This window comes from Colletotrichum fioriniae, assembly GCF_027942845.1.
Source record: "Colletotrichum fioriniae strain IMI 355084 chromosome Unknown scaffold_1, whole genome shotgun sequence".
Classification (NCBI taxonomy): Eukaryota; Fungi; Ascomycota; class Sordariomycetes; order Glomerellales; family Glomerellaceae; genus Colletotrichum; species Colletotrichum fioriniae.
This window is the reverse complement of record NW_027076837.1, coordinates 6,094,726-6,101,458: the sequence shown is the minus strand read 5'-3', so window position 1 is coordinate 6,101,458 and position 6,733 is coordinate 6,094,726.

Here is a 6,733-nt window from a genome sequence, read left to right as displayed (position 1 = left end):
AATTCCCATGACACATCTTGGGATAGAGCCTCGGTAGCTGCCAGCTTCCCCACACGGGCTATTGCTGTGTCACTGCCACGCTGGCCACCGGAGCTACCCATCGACGACAGAGGGAAGTATGAGCTATCACCAATGTCTTTGCTGGCCCGGGGACAGAATGGAACGCTTTGCCGTTGAATGGCACCTTGATCCGTTGGCTCAAAGCTGTGGCGGTCCCAATGTGCGCATAGCTGCATCAAGCAAGCTATCCTAGCGGTGGCGCCAGAGCAGCATGGCGTAAGTCATTAACTTGACGGCAGGGTGACGCCCCCGCAAGATAAGAATGCAGTCTTTTCTGAGTTGGGAAAAGAAACTGTGATCTACGACACATAGCATCATGCAGATATGGTCTCGACACCTTGGCTAGCATGCCTACAGGGAGACTTCTGCTCATTCCTCCAGATGAGGATATAGGAGCAAGTAGAAGTTGTCTGCTATGACACCTGGCGAACAGGAGCATGGGGAGGACGGGCGCGATGACACTATTCCCAGTCGGATTTTATTTATATCTCGGCGGTGATTCGTTGACAGCACCTCAACCCCTCTCGTTGAACGTCGCCTGAATGCCGAGCTCTTTTGTTTTCGAGCAGGTGGGCAACGTGCGTGTCGTATGGTTTGGCCGCATACTCCGGGGCTTCCTGCAGATTCTCAGGCTGACGCGGTAGACTCGAATACTTCAAAGTTGCCGACAAAAAAGAATTCGCGGATTGCCCCTGTACGAATGGGTCGCGAATGTCGGCAGACGCTTTGCTGAGCTCAGTATTACCTAGCCAAGTGGTCATGAAGACGGGATGCAGACGGCTTTACCCGAAATCGTGCCCGAAGGCTTCGACAACGCTAGTCGGGATGTCACAATGACATCGCCTAGTGTTGTGGTTCTGTGGAAGTGATAAAGAGCGTTCCTGACGTTTCAGTGGACAACCATCAGGGATAACCTCTGCTTTGACTAGACTCCTCTCTCTGGCCCCGTTCAAGTTTCAACTCACGGGTCCCCGACTTCGGTGCTAGGTGCGTGTGGAAACTTGAGTACTTGGGATACAGAAACCTTGGGTGCAGTCGGACAGAGACGCGGGGCCGCCGTCAAGACAACAGAAGAAAGCCGACTTGGCGTCTTCTGTCTTCTTTCCAGAATGCCCAGCTGACGTTACATGTGCAGCACGCGGCGGCATATTAGTGCCCACGGCTCGGCGAATGGACAGAATAACACTGGGTTGGTGTTATCCTTGGAACGAAGGTTGGGCCACCGGAGCACCGACTTCGTAATGTCCACAACCGGTAACATGCCCGTCGTCTCTTCTGGCCTCGCCAGCAATGGCCTCTGATTAACTTCTGGGTAAACTCGCCCACCCCTGAAAGCAGAAGCTCCATAGTCTTCGGCAAGTAGACGAAGACGAAGCAAACAGCAAACAATGGAGAGGTTCCCTTGTCTACCAGGGCGTCAAGCTCACCTGAAGAGTTGCCTTCGATGATACATCTATGGAAGGTGAGCAACCAGGTTCACAGGGCTTCAAGTTACCACCCGCGGCCACGACGGTTCCGCCTGCGGTTGAGGGCATAGCCTAGGCAGGCAGTCTAATGGCCAGTAGGACGCCCTACAGTCCGTAGGAATCCGGGCGCGGAGACCCATGCATAGGCGGTAGTAGCAGCAGGACCTACATTGGTGCGGCCCACGGCTCCCAGGAAATGTCCCAGCACGCACGATGCGCAGGACTGGAAATGGTGTCAAGAAAGACTTTTCACGCCCCTTCCCTTGCCTTATCCCCGCCGACTAGAGAGGGATCCGCTCAGTCTCTTCAACCTCTTAGACAGTCGACGGAGTATACCCCGACCCTGGTATTTACCGAATAGATTTTGAGTTGCAAAGAGGCAAGAGACAAGCAGGAGACAAGAGCCTAGCTTCAACTAGAGCGGCTTCGTTTCTGCAACCCGCAAAGTATGTCGAGGTGCCGAAGCGACTTGGCCTGGCACACACCTACGGATACCCATTGCAGAGGATCACCGGGGCTGTTGGGTCGTCCGCTCGCCTGTCTGACTTGCAGCGGAGGAGGAGCAGCGTCCCTACCTAGGAGAAGGGGCAGAAAGGCTGAAGGGGCAAGGAGGGACCCATTCGTCGACGACCCCGGGACCCGGGGCTATGTACTGCGTGCAGCCATGCTAAACGGGACCAGAGACTTCCTACTTTAGCGGCCGCTGCATCCTGGCCAAGATTTGGGACGACTAGGTTGGCGTTGGTATCTCGGATCCGGACGGACGACAGTGGGTTCCAAGAGACATGGAGACTCCGCCGACTCTATGTCGCAGTTGCCAGGAAAGGTACAAGTTGAGTTGATCATTGACGTGGGCAACTAAGAGATCGAAGAGTTTTGACACTATGGAAATTCGGTGGGGGCTTTGGAGAAACCCGAATATTGCCCATGTCTCCAGTGTCCAAGCGATAGTTTGGCGGTCTCTCTTCTTCAGCAGTAGGACTCGTAGCACAGTCTCTCTCAGTTTTTCCTTGCCCAGCTGACCAACACCTGGATACCCTCTCGAATCTGTTCGGTACCTTTACGGCGTGGATATCAGGCGTTTACGAGGCGCCGTGGCTGGCTCTTACATCAATACTTGAGGAGGACCATCGACATCCCCGCTCGCTGGCCTTTTTTTTCTTCTTCCCTCTGTTTTCTGCAGGTTTTACCCGGGAAAAGAGGGGAGAGGAGCTGAGGAGGATCTGCAACGCAACGATGGAGCGAACGCGAAAAAGGGGACCTTGCATCTGCCCAGAACTTGATGCGTGCTTTTTACTGTGCGCTTCCCGCTTCCCTGGTATTTCTCGCCTGAGTGGATTATGTTCCAACGTACTATGGCCCGCCTCGAATGTGGCTCGACAGCGTTGGCTTCTTCCTCTGCTGGCTGTCCTTGGTCCGTCATGGGACGTCGGCCGGCGGATAGACGGTAGACGCGGTTCCCTCCTCTCGCCGCGCCTACGTCAGACGGTCAGATGCGGGCCGTCTCCGGAGCGCCATCAGGCCAGCCTGCAACGATGTGTCGCCTACCTCGTCTGCGCTATCAAGATGAAACGGGTTGCTGAGATGGTCACCTGCGATCGAGCACGTGTCTGAGCTCGAGAAAAACGATACAACAAGCGGGTTTTTGGCGTGATATCCACAGTTGCGAAAAACCTCGTTTCTTTTTCATTTCATGTTCTCCTACGAAAGACCAAGACAAAGTGATACCGTTCTGCGAGTCAGACTGCGAACCGGGGGCAGATGTTCTGCCTTGTTCCGACCCAAAAGACACCCATGGACCATGGACCTCAGGAGAGGATTGTGGGTTTGTGCCAATTTCACCACAGTTTTCTCTTTGACATTCTGGTCACCGAGGCTTAGCCAGGCGCCCCTATCGTCATGCCATTGCATGCAGAGACAGTTGGTAGCTCGTCTGTACGTACGGAGACACATGTTTGGCTGCTGCATCCACACGCTTCTGTCACTGCCTGCCGCACGAACATGGCTAGGAATTGGCTTGCTGTATCTGGACGGATACTGTCCCACATTCATTAGAGGTAACGACATGACGCTCTGATTCGCCGGGGCAAGGGGATTGGCCGGTCGGCACCCAATCACTCGGTGCCCCCAGACGGAGCGGTATGGTGCCGTGCGGCGTGCCACAAGGTTACACTCTGTCCCAGCGAGCGGATTCAACGACGGCGACTGTAATGGTTTTTTGGCCATCAGGAGACAAGGACCCAGAGGAGAAGTGGACTTGAGTTGACGTAGGTAGGTCATAGCCTGCCGTTGCATGAGGTGAGGGAATGGATCCTCACTCATAGCAGCTGTCGGCTGTGACAGAACGGGCAACGAGAATAGCCCGGACGAGAGTCGCCCGCCCACCGGGCAGAAACTTCCTCGGATTCGTGAGACTGCCGTGGGTGGTTCCTCGAGTCCTGACACCAGGGGGCGTGTTCATTGACCGCTCAAGATGAAGGACGCATGGTAACGACACGCGACGATGCTGTCTGATGGGTGTCTTCCGCAGCATCGGCGTCGTTCCACATTGAATGTGGGCACCTCTTTTTGATTCATTGACGATGGTGTATCATGTATGTCGATGTGCGTACAGATACATCGGCCTTGACATAACCGTTTAAGAGCTTTACGTAAGTCCTTGAAACGGAAGGTGATACGACTCTCAACGTTCTAGCCTTCTAGGACTTCAAGCTTCTTTCGACGAGTGAGCCTAGACTCTGCAGTGGTAGGCTTGATGGTTTCTTTTTTCTTTTTTTTTCTGGCCTTTTCCTGCATATTCGTTCGTGTAAACGCCACGCGATGCGTGCGATGCAGCTCTCAATCCGCCGAGTAATCCAGCGGGCCGTCTTCAAGATTAGTATCGAGGTATCGAGGTATCGAGTAGCAGCCGACGCCGAGTATAGCTGGATCAAGAGAGACAACAGCCTGCGGCATTGGCAAATCGCTTGGATGCCGTCAAAGAGCCCGCCGCCGCGGTCCCTCGGTGAGATTTGATGCGCTGTCGTCCAACTCGAGTTTAGACCAGACGATGTGGGAACGGGGATTCGTCGGTCATTCCAAGTGACAGGCACGCTGGGCCTCGGGTACGTCACCAGCATTTCCATAATTCTCCAGTCTTGCTCGTTTCCGATTGCTTCCCTCTAAGGTACTGACTCCAAGTCTCCAACTTACCAAGTACACCCCTCCCTCCCCCTTCCATGTACACTACCCTCAAACCTCAACCCTCAACCCTCAACCCTCAACCCTCAACCCTCAGTCCCCTAGTCCCTCATCAGCACGTCTGGACTCTGGACTCTGGAGACTGCGACGACGGAGGTGGTCCGTCGAGATCCATTTCACGACGAAGAAGGGATCCTCCCGATGTAACCACTAACCAAGCAGCTTCTCGAACAGGGTTTTCGATGCAACTCGGCCATCTCTTTTTCCAATGTCATACCTATCTACTTATCTCCCCGGCTAGATACCACGGTACGGGACGCATATGTGGGCAAACAACTAAAATCTTAACACTGCTTAGTCAGGTCACAGTTCGTCAAGGGACTTTGTTAGGCGTACCAAGAACCGCGCAGAGTCTATCTGGTTTACCAAGCAGAGATGAGTGGTTTAACCAAGCGCATGGTACGTTTTCATCATGAGCTGGCCCCTCCGATGGATGTTTGTGTAACCGAGACCCCCAAAAAGACTAAAGAGACCCAACCACAAGGTTCAACCGTTCGACAATGACTGCAGGAATGCAGGATAACGTCAGTCCACTGTCCCCGACTCCCCGTGTCTCTCTCTCTCTCTCTCTCTCTCTCTCTCTCTCTCCGCGTGTGTCGTGCGCCGACATTCTCTGAATCGCTGGGGGTGGGGGATAATGATACAGCCAGCCAGCCAGCACAGCCAGCCACTTCGGCCCCCAAAAGGTCTCTGGTTGATTCCAGAAAAAAGAGAATTCTCCCATGCATCAATGCGGACCATTATAGCGCCGCCAACGGACGGGAAAACGTGTGTATACACTACGTAGTACGTCTGTCGAAGGGCCCAGCTGGGGTCTTGCTCACACCGATTCGATGCCGCTACTGCGGTGAAGAGATGTGCGCCCAGATCTGGGTGTCTGGCCATGCTCTCATCCGTCATCATGGCGCGATTTCTCCCGCGATGGTTCTGTAGTTGCAGGAAAAAAGAAGACAACCCTCTTCTCAAAGTTCACACTACCACCACTACCTGGGGTCTTTTACGCCTTTTTTTCTTCCATCCATCCACCTTGCCCCCCCTGCTCCTTTTCGCCCTGCAACGCGCTCGACCCGACCTAGTCTCCTGCCCTGCCAGCGCGCCATGCCTTTCTTTGATACCAGCCTGCCAGGGGGGACTCTTGCACCCTTAAGGGTCCAAAAAAGAAAAAGTCCCTCGAAGGCATCTCTCACTGTACCTTACACCGTTCCTATGTAGTGAGACAACGTCTCTCTTCCTCAGTCTCTGTCTGCCGCTGCCGCTAACGCTGCTGGTCCTGCTGGTCTACCACCCTGGCGGTGGCAGCTCCGATGGTGTGGTCTAGACTCTTCTATTTCGCGCAGCATGTGTGGCCGCTACTGCGCGAAAGGGTGCCACCGCGGGATCCCGGAAGAAGGGGCCCTACTAGGCTCTGTCTCTTCTGGAATGGATATTATTTTTTCTCTCTCTCTCTCTTTGGTTTCTGCTACGTCTATCTTGCTGTGTATGGCGAAGCTAGACTGGATGAGAGGGTAGATGCAGCTTTGCATCATGATACACGACATGTAGCTTACGGGCCTTTCTTTTTTCTTCCTTTTTTTTTTTTTTCTCTCTTCACTCTCATGAGTCACTCCTTACACTCTATCGCTCAGATCATATGCGATGCGGGCTGCGGACCTGCTATAGCCCGCACATCCATACTGTAGTCAACAGTATGGAATCCTTCCACATTCGAAATGTCTCAGTTGCTTCGAGGTCTCCCTCCGGCTCTACCTAGTCATGTCATGCTGGACAAAGAAGCATCTTATCTAGAAGGGGTCGCCGGCGTATACGAGGAGCGCCTGTGCATGATTCTTTCTGTTATTTCACTCAACTGTCTGATATACCCGTACCTCTTGTGGTTTTTTTTTTTAAGAGGCAACATTGGAACTAAGCAAGCAAGCACACAAGTCAGTGTTTGTCGTTTCTCACTTCTCACTAAAAAAATCATTATA